The following is a 17,027-nucleotide window of genomic DNA, read 5'->3' on the forward strand; positions in this document are numbered from 1 at the left end:
AGAAAGTATTGATTTTTTAAACCTATTCCACAAAACATGAATATCATCGCTCTCGTTAATAACTAAAGACGTTTCTAGGTAGTATATTATGGCAGTGTCGTCTGATCTATTAATGTCTCGAATACGTACAGGTGGTACATTCTCGGACGACCGTTCATGGTTACAAGACCAACGAAACGATAACAAGTCATGATCTGAAATGCCACGCTCAACACTCAAAAAGCCATTGGAAAAAATTTCACTGACAAAAAACAAATCAAGGGCACTGTCACGGGTGGGTTATTTAACCATTTGATCTAAATTCAAAGCTAACATGATATCCAAGATAGTATTATTGTCATCACATTGCCCATAAGCCAGACATGGCCAATTCACGCTTGGCAGGTTGAAATAGCCAGTTCATATGGTATTACAATAACGCTTTGCCAGCAGGTGATCGTACAGTTTTTGAAGGTACGAATTTGCAGAGTTGGGTGGACGATAAACTTAACATAGTAGAAAGGAAGTGCTCCAAAGAGATACATTCAAAAATAAGCTTTCGGGGTCAGGTATTTGGTCTAATACAGTAACGGCAACAGAATACTTCACTATAACGGCAACCCCTTCACCACGAGAACACCGGTCACGCCTGTATACTTTGTAACCAGTTGGAACAATTGTATCGCTAGAGATGCCGTCATGTAACCAAGTTTCTGTAACGATGACTATATGAGGGTCATATGAAAGAAGCAGGCATTCCAGGCTATCAGTTTTATTCACGATACTCCTGACGTTGAGCGAGAGCATGCATAGTTGACGCTGCAGAGTCTGTGACCGCTATCTATCTGATTGAACGGTCCGTCGAGCCGGTATTCGCATGTTGCACGAATCATCCCAAACGTAAAAGGCTTTATCAACACGTAGTTTATCTCCAACTAGATTTACTTTTTTGCCAGCGTCCTTCTCTGCTTTTCCGCTTTGCCAAAGTAATTTGCGCTTTCTTAAAGTTTCAGGCGAGAAGTCATTTTGAATAGAAATACCAGAATCTTTTAGCTTCCGTACGTTACGCCAAACCATTTGCTTCTCAAGGTAGTTCTGGAAGTAGAGAATAACTGGGCGAATAGAGGCTCCTCGCCCCATTCTGTGAATGCGTGCTACAGACAAGCAATCAACACCCAATTTTTGATTAAAGACCTCATCAATTACCTTCCGTCGCAGGTCATCTTCCGTTTCATCATCCTGTTCGTTAATGCCAAACACAACTAAGTTATTTCTTCGACTACGGTCTTCCAAATCCGCTAGACGTGACCTCTGCGAGTTAAGTTCTTGGTATTTTGTGACAATTTCTTGCAGCCTTTGTATCTGCTGCAAAGTTTTGTGTACTTCCTTAATATTCTCTTCTACCTTCTCCATGCGCACACCAAATTCATACACAGCTTTCTCAGTATTCTCCAGTCCATGCTTAATATCTACTAGATCGCTGCGAATTATTTTCTGACCTTCCACTAGTTGCTCTAACATTTCCGCAACAGAAGGACCAGGGTTTTACTCTTATCGCCACAAAGCAATAAATTACAAACATAAAAGCAGTCAGCAGCAATAAATAGGAGAGTATGTGGGCTCGGCACAACAACAAGCGTTCTTTCATCACTTCTAAATAAGCTAGTATAACTAACCTGCAATAAGATGGGAGGCATGCTGAGCACACAGTCCGGTCCTCTTTCGCCGAGCCCACTGATGTCCCAAGAATGCAGTCCTGATTTTATAGCCTGTGTCTTTGATGGCTTCACAAATCCGGTGCTTCGATGGATCAATGTCTTCCCGTTGGAGTTGCAGAAGCACATCATGGGTGGACAGATGTGCTCTGAATACAATCATCGTGTGTGGCAGTAGCTCGTTGTTCTCTAGATAGTTGGAGAGACGCGCGTGGACTGCCTTTTCCATAAGTTTGCCTGCGCACGACGTGAGAGATATGGGGCGTAGAATTTCAATGCTGATTTTCTTGCCGTGTTTGGGGATAAAGTGTACATTGGCTGTTTTCTATGTCTATGGGATGGTGCTGATGCGCCAAGATTTGTTACTGTAATCCGTAAGTTGCTGCAGTGCCTCCGTGCCGAGGTTGGTTAGAAGTCCAATCATACATTTGTCTTGTCCCAGGGCTGCACCTCGGAGCATATCTGCTAGTGCTGCTATGATTTCTTCTAAAGTGAAGTCTTTATCTTGGTCTTCGTTCGGTTCCCCCTGTATTCTGGATTTGAGGGTTCTGCGTCTGCCGAAGTGCAGATATAGCGACACGTGAGTTCATCCACGAGTTCGTCATCCGTGCCTTGAAAGTTGTGTAAGGCTCGATGCAAATTTCTACGTTGTTCACTCTTCGATTTCGGTGGATCAGTTAGGCATCGGAGAAGGTTCCACGTAGTCTTGCTGTCTAGGCAACACTTGAGGGATTCGTACCTGTTTAGCCAATTGGTGCGAGCGAGTTCCCATGCGTATTTAGCTGCTTGAGTCGGTAGCTTCGCTATTCGAATTCCGAGTTTTCCATTGTTCCGTAGTTTCTTCCACCGTTTTATGAGACTACGTCTAGCTTCCCAAAGGTGTAGGAGATGGTTGTCAACAGGTGGGTGTTCCTCCATGGTGGCAAAGATTTTGGTGAGGTTTTCTTTATCGAGAATGGGTGCTGCCCACTCTTCGTAACTAGTTATTTGTTCCGATGTAACTAGTTTAGTGTCGTTCCTGAATTTCACCCAGTCTGTCACTCTGGCTTGCCCACGTGGTTTGCTGTGATTGTTGGTTTCAAAGATGGTCTACAGGACGTAGTGATCGCTGCCTAAGGTCTCTCCCGTATTAAGCCATAGTGCGGGCTTGCGGACGAGCGTGAGGTCAGGGGTGGTATCCCAAGTTATGCTGGTTCAGACTCGAGTCGGATGCTGCGGGTAAACAAGCAAGGTAAGTGCCATGTGAGCGATTGTGGAAGCTAGTTTCCTGCCTTTAGTGTCTTCCTTTGGATATCCCCATAACGGCCTAGAAGCTTTAAAGTCGCCGACTATAGCTAGGGGAGCTGTATGAGCTTCTCATAGTGCTTTGATAAAGAGAGCATCAAAGGCTAAGTGGCGCTGTTTGGGGCGACTATATACCGGGTGTCCCAGCTAACTTGAACCAAGGGGTACAAAATAATATACTTGAGGTAGGTCAGTGAAACCAATTGCATTCAACTGCCAGCCTCCTTGCGCACTACAGGAATTTTTTTGTTTTGCAATTACTTAATTCGCTAATTATGTTAATTTATCTAATTTATTAAATATCGACTTTAGACCAAACATGTAAATTGGAAAGTTGTAGAGCACCTTCAGAAACCCCCATTTCATTAATTGCGATAAAGAAAGTCTCAAGTGTATCTTTTTTTCCGGGCTCAGAAGAAAGCCCGCGAAATACAAATAATACCACGTGACTAGTGCATTTGTGCGCCGCGATTGTGGTGCTCTCAGTCGTGGTTTGAGCGAACGAAATCAGCTACGGCCGTGTCTTCTTGGCCCCGTTAAAGCGGCAGGCCGATATGCCTGCGATGGCTTCTTCGCCCGCGTCAGACAGCCGGCCCACGTGACGGCGCAGTAGCAGCGAGAGCGGCGAGCCGACACCACCGACATTCTAACAAGGCCTCCTTCTCTCCCATTAGCAAAGGTTACGACAAACGAATGAGCGATAAGGTATCAGCCACTGAATCTGCGCATAAAGGATTGGGTAAAGGGTCGAGATGACATCATGTGACTCGACTAAAATTAGCGCTGCACCTTCATTGCCGGTTCTTTATCGCCATCCCCCTGTCGTGATGTAGGCTGCTGCGGTGCGCAGGCCTGGCCAAAATCGCGGTGGCGACGGGCGAGCTCGAGCTCGCTCGAACCATCGCCAACATTTCTGCCTGCCGCTGCAACGGGACCATCGGGTCACGGCCACAGCTGATTTCGTTCGCTCAAACCACGACTGAGAGCACCACAATCGCGGCGCACAAATGCGCTAGTCACGTGGTATTATTTGTATTTCGCGGGCTTTCTTCTGAGCCCGTAAAAAAAAGATACACGTGAGATTTTCTTTATCGCAGTTAATGGAATGGGGGTTTCTGAAGGTGCTCTACAACTTTCCAATTCACATGTTTGGTCTAAAGTCGATATTGAATAAATTAGAAAAATAACATAATTAGCTAATAAGTAAATGCAAAACAAAAAATTGCTTGTAGTGCGCAAACAGGCTGGCAGTTTTATGCAATTGGTTTCACTGACCTAGCATAAATATATTATTTTGTAACCCTTGGTTCAAGTTAGCTGGGACACCCGGTACATTGACAATATAGGCGCCCTTGCTGTTACGGTGTTGTAGTAGCAACATTATGAAGGTATATGCAATGCTACTGTGTAGATCAAGATTTACAGTAGTTGCTGTGTGCATGATTTGTGGCCCAAATGCATGCCGAGGGGTTTGTTTGATGTGTTGAGTATCCTCTGATTTTAGCCTCCATATTCACTTCTGGCAGGGCTATTATTTGCGGCGCAGGAGAATAAGAGTCCATGTATTGTTGTAATGATTCTGTCTTACGCTTTAGTCCCCAGCAGTTCCATTGTAGAATGGTGCGTTAAGGTCTTGGTTGTGGCGCCATGTTGAGGATTAGAAATGTGTGTCTCATCCTGTGGTGAATCTTCAAATTTTTTATCAAGTTGAGGGATGACTAGGCAACGATTTCCTATTTTGCCCTGTAGTTTTTTGCTCTTGTTGTGAGAAACATCCGAAAATTTCTGAATTTTTCGGTCAATTCTAATCTCCTGCGCTTGCACCCTGATTAGAACTGGTTCAAGGTTTTCCACCATGGGCCTAATGACTGATTTTAACATGCTTTTGATTGTCTTCTCAATAATAATTTGTAATTTATTCTCCATGAGATCTTTGACTGCGTTTCCAAGCGGGTAATGCGGTCCTTTGTTTCGGTGTTCTCGATAAATTGCGGCATGGGTGCGCGCGGTGGTGCTTCCTGCTGTTGTGGTACCTGCGGCATTGGCACTTGCTGTGGCGTCTCTAGTGCAGTTTGCCTGTCGATGGGGCTAGTATTCAGCTGCTGTGCGCACGAAGGGTGTACCCCTTCCTTGTCCGCCTCCATCGGACATGGCTGTTGCGCCAATGGAGGTAATGTGTTGTTCGGGCTGGCTGTGACGCCTAATTGCTCTTTTAGTTTCCTATTTTCTGACTTTAGTTTCTCAATATCTGCTTTACGTTGTTTGTAAGCCAACGCTTCGGGGGAGGAGGCAGCTACATCGGCCCAGCTCACCTTGCCGTCGTTGCACAGCTCCTTGTTATGGGATCCTGTTGTCTTCTCAGCTGGACGAATGTCGGTGGGGTGCGACGCCTTGTCGGTAGTGCCAGGTCCTTTGCTTGATGACCGTGAGCCGTGTGGCGCTGAGTTGGACTGGGCCTGTTTGGTCAGTCGGTCCCGGCTACTCGATGTGCCTCTGCGGCTGGACCGGTCTCGAAACTTAGCCCTGGACTGGTGACTGTCTTGGCCTGTTTTGGATTTGGCTGGTTGTGATGTTCGGTACTTGTACTTGCATTGATTCGACCCCATGTGATGTGGGTTTCGTACACCGTGCACTTGGGTTGGCAGTCATGGGCTTCGTGAGTATCGTCCTGATCGCACTGCGGACATCGTGACTGCGCAGGGAAAGGGCAGACGTCCGCACAGTGACCAAGTTTCCCGCACAGTAAATAGGCCGGTGTTCTTTTCTTGTACAGGCGCACAGGAAGCGCCTCACCGAAGTAAACGACGTGAAAAGGGATCTTTCTTACTTCGAAAGTGACGTTTTTTGGAGGAACCTCGTTTTCTCACGCTCACCACTGGTCTTCCGGGGAGCGAAGCGCTTCTGTGATGTCTTCGTTGGAAACCCTAGGGTCCACCTGTATTACTGCTTTACAAGTGTCATCAGAGGGCCGGAGGTAGGCGTACACTGCATGTGCTGTGTCCCCTAGTTTGAGTTCTTGAATTGCAAGGATCTTTCTGATTATTTCGGCGTCTCGCGCGTCGACGACGATGATGTTTTGTTCCAAATGGGCCAAACACTGAGCGCTGCTGATGTGTTGTGAATGCCTGCTGCTGTGTGCAAGGAACTTCCGAGAGTGTTGCTTCCCAGAATTTGCTGAGATCCAGGTTTCCTCTAGGATTGATTATGATGACTGCATCTTGCTGGTCAAGACTCGGCTGCGCAGGAGGCTTCCAATTCTTGACTTGCGTGCATGGCGTCTGCTGCAGCGACGCATCAGCTGCGGTGGTGAAGTGATCTGGCGTCCGTCCTTTCTGCCGTGCCGAGCGGTTCCGGACTGATGCGCGTTCCGAATCTTCTATCTTGCGTTGAATATTGGCTTCCGCAACCTTGTCGAAAACTGGCGTTTTCGCCTATGGAATGGAGACGATACGTATTCCATCAGGGTCGTACCCTTTCAAGGTCGTCATGATTTTCGGCAGACTTTGCCCACGGAGCCGCGGCGGGCAGCTGAGTCGAAGCTTATCTCTTAGGCTTAGCTACTCGCTCGAACCGCTTGAACTTGAAATCCTCGTTAGATTTGAGAAAATGGTCCCACCTGGAAAATAGTGGTCTCCTCGTTGTTCTGAAGTGACCGGGTACAAGTCCTGATGCTTTTGAAGCGCTTTGGAAATCCTGATTCGGGAAAGGAGCATAAATTTGGCGGAGCCGATGTAACACACGGCCGTCCAAGTGGCACCTCACGACAATTTGTCAACTCTGCACTGTTCAAGAAATTTCCAGGAGAGGCCTTCAGGCCTCTGGCCTCCTCTGATGACCTGAATCGCGGTCCTGAAGTATTTTGTTCAGTATAAGACGTAACTAGGTGATCACAGTTTATTATTCAGTCTGCCATTAAAAACAAGACTACATCGAGCTGTCGGAACGAAGGATGCGAACATCTATCGTCAGAGCAAAGCCGCATGTACGCGCCTAGTCCATAACCGGTGCTCAAAGAATTGGATTAATGGCAAATTAGTTGCAGCTTCGACTAAAAGAACATTGTCTAATACTAAGGATGAATATAATGGGGATCTGAGCACCTATTTGTCTAACCAAGTGAACCGAAAATCGTTCTATAGATATATGCAAAGTAAAACGTTTGGCCCCTAGTCATACCACTCAGTCTACGGATTTGTCCACACCAGAAGAATTATGCCAAATGGAATGCATAGCAACTGCCGTTCGGCGCGTTTTCAAGCTCGCAATACCTTTTCTTCAACCAGATTTCAGTTTGGTACTAACTTCTGTATCTGAATTAGTGTATCTGTATCTGAAGGTGTCTTTAGTTTATTGCCAGCAGTCGGCTGTCTCTGGTGCCCACAGAGTATCAGTTTCAACACCGAAAACAAAATTGAAATACATTTCCTCTGACCTACTGCAGATTGTGAAATGGTATTTGTAAAAAGCATGGATTCTATAATCTTGGAAATCAGCAGAAATAATTTAATACTGAAAGACTAAGGGAAGGGTTTTGAACTCGACATTATTCGACCGATTGCTATCACCTAAATTAAGTTTATCTATAGAACGGTTAATCTAGTGCCATCTCATGAATCATGTTCTATCCTTTATTTGGATTTAGCGAGGCTCATATTGGATTGCGATGGGATTGCTCGATTTTGAGCCACACGTAGACTGGAAGAGCCATATTAGAGTTGTCATGAGGCGAAAAGAGCTTCAGATCGTTATTTTTGGACATCACCAAAGCGTACGACAACCTAGAATACAGCAATTTGCTCCACAAATTAGCGTTCTACAACCTCTTTTGCGCATCTTAGCCTGAATAAGGAATGTCTTAAGGAATAGATCATTATTTCGCACAAAGGGCACATTAGATTCCAACACTTTCCCACAGTTAAGATGTGTACCACAAGGCTCAGTCCTATCGCTGTTATTGTTCAATGTACTAATGCGTGATATTCATATTCACCCCACCGACAAAGTCTATGTGTATGCACACTATATTGCTTTCTTCGCTTCTTATTCAGAACCTATATAGTCTATTGCAAGATTATTCTAATGTTCTGGAAGTCTGTCTAGATAGCTTCAGGTTAGCATTACATGTCACCAAATATACCGTCCTAGCATTTTCACAGGAATCCCATGTTAACATTTCTTTGTCATGTCATTATATCCTAAACCCGCTTATCGGTTATACAAATATTTCGGTATAATATATTACCGTCATTATACTAGACGATCCAAACCAGAAATCTTGGTGCTTATAGATGAACGTGCCCTTGGCCGTTTGGTAGAATCAGCAACAAAAATATGGTATGCTTCGGTACACTCTGATCTTGCTTTATAAGGTCTACGTACCGAAAATACTTGAATTCGGCTTCGTTCTCTTTTTTGGGTGCTCCAGGCACAAGTTTGAAGCCCTGTTTATTTTAGAACGACATGCTGTGCGCCTTCTTTTTTAGGTCCGCTCAAATCAGGCTGTGCTCCACTTCAAAGCCCGGATCGTCATCATCATCATCATCATCATCATCATCATCCCGATTATACCCACTGCAGGGCGAAGGCCTGTCCCATATTTCTCCACTTAACCCGGTTCTGTGCTAGCTGCATCCACTTGACCCCTGCGAGCTTCTTAATCTCATCCGCCCACCTAACTTTCTGCCGCCCCCTGCTACGCTTTCCTTCCCTTGGAATCCAGTTTGTTATCCTCAGCGACCATCGGTTATCCTCTCTTCGCACTACATGTCCTGCCCATGACTATTTCTTCTTCTTAATTTCCACTAGAATGTCGGTAACTTGAGTTATTTCTCTGACCCACTCTGCACGCTTTCTATCTCTTAATGTTACCCCTACCATTTTTCGTTCCATAGCCCTCTGGGTTGTCCTCTACTTAAGTAGAACTCTCTCGGCTAGCCTCCACGTTTCAGCCCCATAGGTGAGTACAGGCAAGATGCAACTGTTGTATACTTTCCTCTTGAGCGATACCGGTAAGCTGCTAGTCATAATCTGCGAGTGCTTGCCAAATGCACTCCATCCCAATCTTATTATTCTTTTTATTTCCTTTTCATGGTCCGGATCAGCGGTTACTACCTGTCCTAAGTAGACATATTCGCCTATTACTTCCAGTATTTTGCTACATAATGTAAACTGCTGTTCCTTCCCGAGGCTGCTGAACATTACCTTAGTCTTCTGCATATTGATTTTCAAGCCTACCTTTCTACTTTTTCTGTCTAGTTCATCAATCATTATTTGCAGTTCATTCCCCGAGTTGCTTAGCCAGGCAATGTCATCAGCAAATCGCAGATTACTGAGGGATAAGGGTAGATGGAGCAGATTACTCCATCTACCCTTATCCCTAACTGCTCCCATTCCAAGTCTCTGAATACTTCCTCTAAACACGCTGTGAATAGTACTGGGGAGATTGTGTCTCCTTGCCTAACACCTTTCTTTATGGGAATTTTGTTTCTTTATGCAGAACTATGGTTGCTGTGCAGCCACTATCTATATCTTCCAGCACTTTCACGTACGGCTCTTCTACCCCCTGATTTCGCAATGCCTGCATCACCGCCGAGGTTTCAACTGAGTCAAATGCTTTTTCGTAATCAATGAATGCTATGTATAAGGGCTGGTTATATTCCGAGCATTTTTCTATCACCTGATTGATGGTATGGATATGATCGATAGTAGAGTACCGTTTCCGAAACCCTGCTTGATCCCTTGCTTGATGGCAGTCTAAGGTTGTCCTGATTCTATAGTAAATACCTTAGTAAATACCTTATACGTAACAGACAGTAGGCTGATTGGTCTCTAATTTTTAAGGTCCTTAGAGTCCCCTTTCTTGTGAATGAGGATAATGTTTGCATTCTTCCATGGTTCCGGTACCGTCGATGATACCAGGCACTGCGTATACAGGGTGGCCAGCCCCCCCGTCCTTCAGCAAATCTGTAGTTATCTGATCCTCTCCAGCTGATTTCCCCCTTTTCATAGTTTCTAGTGCTTTCTTGACCTCGTCCTTCGTCACTGGTGGAACGTGTGACTGTTTTTCCCTACCGCCAATCTCATTACGGTCCTGACTACTTTGGCTACTGTAGAGATCTGTATAGAACATCTATACCTGAACCTATATCTATACCTAATCTAAATTCCCGATTTCAGCTTCTCACTGTGTGAACGTTTTTAAGGTCTCTTGCAACCTGTCCCTAAATTGGCTAACATCATATTTTTTTCGAACCAATCATACTTCTTTGAAAATATTTGGCCGATGTATAAGCTCCTCAGATTGCGTTTAGTAATTCCCTCCTACCGCAACTTTCCGTATCAATAAATTCATTAGTACAAGTTAATCACCGGCAGCTTGACAATGTAACATTATTTGATCACGCCCTGCCAGGGAATGCTACGTATTTGTCTGCCAATGTAATAAATGGCATTAGAGGAGTATCTAGATAATTTTCCGAGGCATAGTGCCATTTTTACAGACGGCTTCCAACAAATTGCAAAGAAGCTTTTGTCATATATTTGGCAGAGGCAGATCTTTTCAGTATATTTCTCAGCCCACAGCTATCAGCGACCTTTCCATAAACTTCCGAAGCCTAACGTGTGTCATCCTCTGTATGTAAATAATATGATTGAAAGTGGCTGCCTACTCTGTTGCAAAAACCAGCATCTCCAGTCCGAAACCAGTAAAATGTTCGCGCTGGTTTTGCACTGGATCTGCTGGGCACGCTGGTGGTCTGCGATATTCACTGGAGCCGTAACGGGAAGACACTGGCTGCACTGGTGCGATGGGAAAAAAACGCTGGGATTAGCCTTTTAACACTGGGTATGTCGCTGGCATCCGCGATGCACTGGGAGAAGCGCTGCATGTGCGCCGGGGTCGCACTAGTCCCAGTGCCACAGTATAGCCGGTTCGGCCTGCGGCGTCAGCCGGAGTAGCATCCCTCAGGGGCCAACAGGGCAACAGCGTACTCGCAATCGACCATCGGGGCGCATATCAAAAGTATGGTTCAAGCAAACGCTTTTTGCTGCGAAGTCGTTGCGCATTTGTAAGAAAACAAGGGCAGTATCTTTTTTCTAGAGTTTCCATGTTTCGATAGATCGTTTCGAGCGTTTCGAGAGAGACCACGACCGCCGCTCCTCTATCTCATGACTCACTGACGATTAAAGCACAACTAAAGCTGGAATTGAATAATGTGGGCTACCATGCATAACCAACTTCACAGCCGATCTTAAGGGCACTCTAACACAATGATTACTGCCAAAATGTTCAATGCGGGCTCAATCGCAGGCGAGCGTAGCCTGCACCACGGCCCAGTATGAACACCAGAAAGAAAAACTAAAACGAGGAAGAGAGTAGTTTACCGAGGGATGGGCCCATGAGAGAAAAAACAACATACAGCGCTTGTAATGCATAATATTTGGCGTGTTTCTCAAGCTTTTACGCTCCTTCTTACACTGCGTATGAAGAAGCCGAGCCCTCGGTCATCGCAACGCTTCCAGAAATGTTTACATACAAATAAGGTTTAGTTACAGGCAATATAGGGTCATTGCTGCTGCTCTTGCCGGTATTGAAGCTTGGTCGCACTTTTTTCCTTGAAGGCTTGTACTAAAGCTCCGTGTTCAGCGAAAATCTCGTCGACTTGCTCATCAATAATGCGGCGCTAAGACACTGATACAAGATAAGGACGTTGGCGTAATGGGGCGTGCGTACTAGTATAGATGTGGTGGGCAACGGTTATTGTGCGACCCAAAGATGGCTGCTGGATGTCAAAGGAAGCTCGTATTCGGTTCAGCGAGAGCACTGTCGGTGCCTTTGTCGAAGGCAGCCAAAGGCGAATAAGGAGACAAGGAACGAGGTGGGCTAAGGGCACTGACGCTGTCATAGATTGTGTCGGCACAAGTGGAGAGAAGCGGCGGGACGATCACAAAATTTTCTGATTGCACAGGCTCGGCATGACCAACGCACTCGCCATGTTGCAACCTGCATCTATAGAACGAATCGGTAATAACGGCTAGTTCGGCGCGGCCGCTTCGTACACTAAGGACGGCGCAGGGCAGGGGAAGACAGCGTCGTGAGAAGAAAAGGGAAGATGGGGTGAAGAGAACTGTACAGTAATGAAGAGAGTCACAGTTTTTGTAGGCACAATCGCAGTAGACGAAGGCGGGATGTCAGCAGCATCCGCAACGTGGCACTCGGCTGCCCCAAGAACGTTAGCGGTGGTCGGTGCGGTGCACAGTGGAGAAGACTACTTCGGCACGAGCGCTATGAATTACGCCCCGATTGTGACACAAGAACTCCCACTGTAAAAATACTGTCATGAGGGCAGTCACGGAGAACGATAAGCTAATCACGTTCTTTCTGAATTGACGAGATAGAGCGACTACGCATCGGCGACGGCGAATGACGACGCGTAGCGATTAAGCTGTGGTCATGCGAGAAGTCGTCTAAGTGGGATGAGTGCTGAGGTGGCGCAAGGGAGGGGACGACGGCTGCGCGTAGGTAACCGAGCTATGATCAAAGACGTACGGGGCCGGGTGACTGCGGCTGAGCCGTGCAACATGCAAAGCAAATCAGCCGGTTGTCAGATGTGCGCCAAGGGCGTAGAATAGGTGGCACACGACGCTGATTGACAAATGCCCGCTGAGGCGAACCGTACGATGAAAAATGCGTAGGAAGTGGTGGTCTTGCGGCAACTTCAGCATAGGACACTGAAGTGGGTCCAAGCGTCGGAACAGCGTCGGCTAAAATGGGTGGAGCGGCATGAAGAGTTGGTTGACGAGGGGGCGGTAGTGCTCGTTGCTTGTTGCGGAAATAACCTGGTGTATGGTCGGAGCCAAATGTGAGCTAGATTGCGAAACCTTTGGAATTAGCGATAATTACCGTGCAGCTTCTTCACGTGCGAAGTCTTCAGTTTTTCAAATAAGTGTGGAGTTAACAGTGGCATCAGACACAGCCACGATCGTGGATTTAGGTTGTCGAGGGACGATGCAATGACGACGAAGGTCGCCGTAGCTGTGACACATCGTGACAACGTCACTTACAGTGCAAGGCTCTTTGGCCTTGAGAACGTTAAATGCACCTTCGTGGATGCCCCTCATGAAGTGGAAAATATTCTCGGCTTACGTCTGTAATGTCATATTATATCCAATGTATGTTCATGCGCAGCCTGAACACGCTTTCAACTCGAACAATCACAGGCAGTTACGGGATGCTTTTGCCGAGCTTGAGGAGCTCTAGTTCATGTTGTTTTCGTCTACAAAAAATTACTGTGATCTGGTAACAGAGGGTGTTGCTGCTGCCGGACAGCCCGCTACAAACCTAATTCTGGCTTTAGCGCGTCCGACTCCTGTATTGTTTCATTGAAGTGAATAAGTGTTATTGTTATTAATGTCAATATTATTTTACTGCGGGCTCTTGACTGGAGGTATTCATATCGAGTCCCTAACAATAATCTCATTTTTGGTGCTTGGTTTCTGGCCATGCTATTGGCTTTACTAAAGTTTCCTAGTACTAACGTCACCAAGGTTATTTTGCTTTGTGACGTTCTATCCTTGTTGGCAATGCTCGAAACTTTAGAGATGCTCTGTTTTGCCGTTCTCTTCATATATTACTATTCCCTCTCCTATAACAGAAGTGCGTTTTCGCTGTGTCGCTGGTAACTGTGGCGTTACATCGAACGAGAGGGCACACTTTTAAGGGACGTCTGCCCTAGGTGGACCTCTTGTTCCGTACATAGCTAATACTGTATACTTAACATTATCACTAATTCACAATTTATAACGTCTCAATTACCTACGCTGTCAGCCCCTCCCTTCTGCAGCGGTTACCATCACTTCAAATAGCCTCGGCGTGTGCGCAACTGTAGTTCAAGACAATATGAGGATTCTATGACACTCTTGCACTACAGAATACAACTAAATTTGTACTTATATCGATCGGGACTATACGTTTCTAACCTCTGTGACTCTTGTAGAGACATTGAATCAATATATCATTTTGCCTCTTTTGCTGACGGTTCGCATTTCTCCGTAAAATTTACTTAGGGCTTCCTCTAACCACTCAAATTTTGTTCTTCGGGGAAAGCGTCACGGGACACGACTTAAAAACAGTGAGAAATTCTGTTCATGCTTACATACCTTCGTCAGGCAGATTCCTATGCTAGGTGAGAGTTGATTGCTTTTTGGTCCTTTTTAATTTTTCCAATTTATAAACAACGATAATTATCTATACACTCCACTTCTTGACTGTATATATCTAGCATATACAATGAACCGTGGCCAATCCCGGGCCACGGGTATGTGCTATTTCAACTAAGGACATCGTCATCATCATCATCGCCATCGCTATGCACCGTACTAGACTATACATATGACTTTTCCTGCCTTGCTTCTCAATCGAGTCCCAGCACCTCTGAAACCCCCATCTTGATATATATATATTTAAGATGCGCGCAACCTGAATATATAAAAAAACGCTAAATATCCAAAAACGAAATGTGATTTGCCACGTTTGTGAAGGGCATCGTCGCAGAGCTGTAAACAGGTACCGGCTGACACTGAATCGGATAGGAATATTTGTGGCTTTTAACTACTACTCATACTTTTTGCCGTACGGCGTATTTACCATTGGCTTTCAGGAAAGCCGCAAGCAATCAGTACCAGACTTGCCAACACTGAAGGGCCGCGATGGATGGCCTGTGCGCAGAACGGCTTGTCACGTGCACAACTTTTGGTTTTGTTTATTTTTGCGCGGTTATTTGCAGGCATGAAAATATGCCTCATGGACTGAATAGGCATATGTAAAAAATAATTATGCGAAAAAAAATACCTTCAGACTGTCGAGAGCAAGGGAGTTCTCGAGCAGTGTGCTAGAGAAAACTAAACTATACGACGCAACTTTAAAATATTGCACCTAAATGTGATCCAAGAAAAATTACAGGAAGACTCTCACCATTAAACAGAATGAAAATGCATACATATAACAACGGTAATGTCATTTTCTCTTGCACTCCTCAACCCACCATGCTCCTCTAATTCTTCTAGCGAAAGCCTCTGCGAATATAGAGCAGTTTTTATTCTAGCTTTATTACATTATTTCAGTCAATCTGGAGAACACGTGGCCTGCATTGTTTTTTGGGGCTCACGTCATTTGTTTCGTCAGTGCAGAGTGACATTTTTCAGACTTGAAAAGTCATGCTATCATTCAATCCAAACAGACGTGCCGCCGAAAATATGTAAGGCGCCTTGCGAAACCTCTCTGCCCAACATTCAATGTCAGTGCCTGAGGCGTATCATATTGGACATGGTTGCGAGGCTTCCGCGAATTTGGAGTTTATTACATCCTAAAATAATAGACACTACAGCTGTTATTTTACAGCGCATGCTGTTCCCTATAAAATGGTAACTGTAAGTTGTTTGCAATGGTAAATTTTATTTGTAAGAGCTGAAAGAAAAAAACTTACACGGTTGAACACAATACCTGTGCAAATTTCGTACTGTTAGATTTATTCAGTATACAGTTGTTGCAAACCAATAAGCTGGATTTTATCTAAATAAACAAAACAGAAGTTTAACCTTTCTGACTGTCGCAACAATACCGAACATTGTATTTTATGCGGCTTTAAAGAATTTGAAAACGTTGATTTGTTGTTTTTGTTTCCTAACTAAAAAAAACCTCTTGAAAACGTATTATATTTGATTCGGTACCAAAACATTGTTACATGTATGACAGCACTTTACAAAGTATGTACAGACACTCTGTAAAATAACAAGTATGCATTGCGACTATAATTTAGGATAATAAATTTTTGGCGTAAACGAAAACATTTCATTTTACATCGTGCTCACCACTGTTGGCTGTGCTCTGCTTCTAGATCTGGGTATGGTCTTTTTGCAGCATTATTTGACGACACCCAATTCCAGTCCAACAACTCGATGCAGAAATAAGTGGTAAATCCTAATCAAACTTCCATATTAGATGCATCATGCTCCAGAACAAGGATTATATATATTGCCACCTGGTGTCCCCATGTTCTTGCTGCGCCTGGAAGAAGAGGACACTGAAGTTGACTCTCGCGTGCTGTGCGCCGAATTTTGCCTGCTGGTACAGCTTCGGCCCGTCGTTTTAGTCAAGTCTAGCCCTGTTTCCCGTGACATATTTTGGTGTCGGCGCAGAGTATCGATCCCAGTATATGTCCCGCACTTCTCCGCATACCCAGGATTCAGGTCCTGTGCCAATCGACACTCCTGTTCAACGCGCTAGCCGGAGGAACCTAGGCCTACCACCTGAGCACGGGCCGTTGGAATTCACCACTGCAGCCGCCCCTCGACCTGTCATGCAAGCTCCAATGTACTACACTCAACAGAGCCCACGACTGCCTAAGGCTTTCCACTGCTGTCAGACGGAAGACGTCGAAGACTGGCTCGCCCAGTTTGAACGGGTAGCCGCATTTAATCAGTGGGACGACGCCGCAAAGCTCAGGAACGTCTTGTTTAGCCTGGAAGATGGTGCTCGTACTTGGTACGAGAATCGCGAAGGCGCCCTAAAATCGTGGCACCCCATCGGTTAACATTCGTCCCCGAGAAATCTCTTGATGAGACTGGTTAAAGGTAAACGTTGTTTCATCGGCGAACATGTGCACTTGGCTGTCAGAGCATTTTTGTATATATTTGTGTTCTTTCAATAAATTATACAGATGATAGTCAGCGCTGTTTCCGTCTACTCGCTTGACACGTTCGGCTTAAATGTGAGGTACAGACATCAAAAAGTATTTGTGCTTCAGAAGAGCTGCGTGAAACGTCGCCCACTCTTCAGCAGTTAGGTCAGTCGCTGATTGTTGCCGCGAATGCGAAAGAGTGTCTCGAAGGTAGATTATTAGATGGTGGTGAAGCGCAGGAACATGTGGCGAGAGGAAAAGGGTCACTTTCAAAAAGAAACAGTTCCTCCCTTTGGTAACAAGAAAGGCCTGGTACCAGTGTTCACGCCGCGAATATCGCGCAACCATGGTTGAAACAGGTGAGGCAGGAGGC

The 17,027-nt window shown here is 45.4% G+C and overlaps 1 protein-coding gene and 1 pseudogene across 7 annotated transcripts in view; both read right to left on the reverse strand.

Annotated features, from left to right (window-relative positions):
- Positions 1-17,027, reverse strand: part of LOC146174899 (uncharacterized) — a 266,551-nt gene that overhangs the window by 152,165 nt on the left and 97,359 nt on the right. The window lies entirely within an intron of this gene.
- LOC146174900 (uncharacterized) lies at positions 817-1,823 on the reverse strand (annotated as a pseudogene).

This window comes from Amblyomma maculatum, chromosome 11 (assembly GCF_055883805.1).
Source record: "Amblyomma maculatum isolate TAMU_Amacu chromosome 11, ASM5588380v1, whole genome shotgun sequence".
NCBI classification, from domain to species: domain Eukaryota; kingdom Metazoa; phylum Arthropoda; class Arachnida; order Ixodida; family Ixodidae; genus Amblyomma; species Amblyomma maculatum.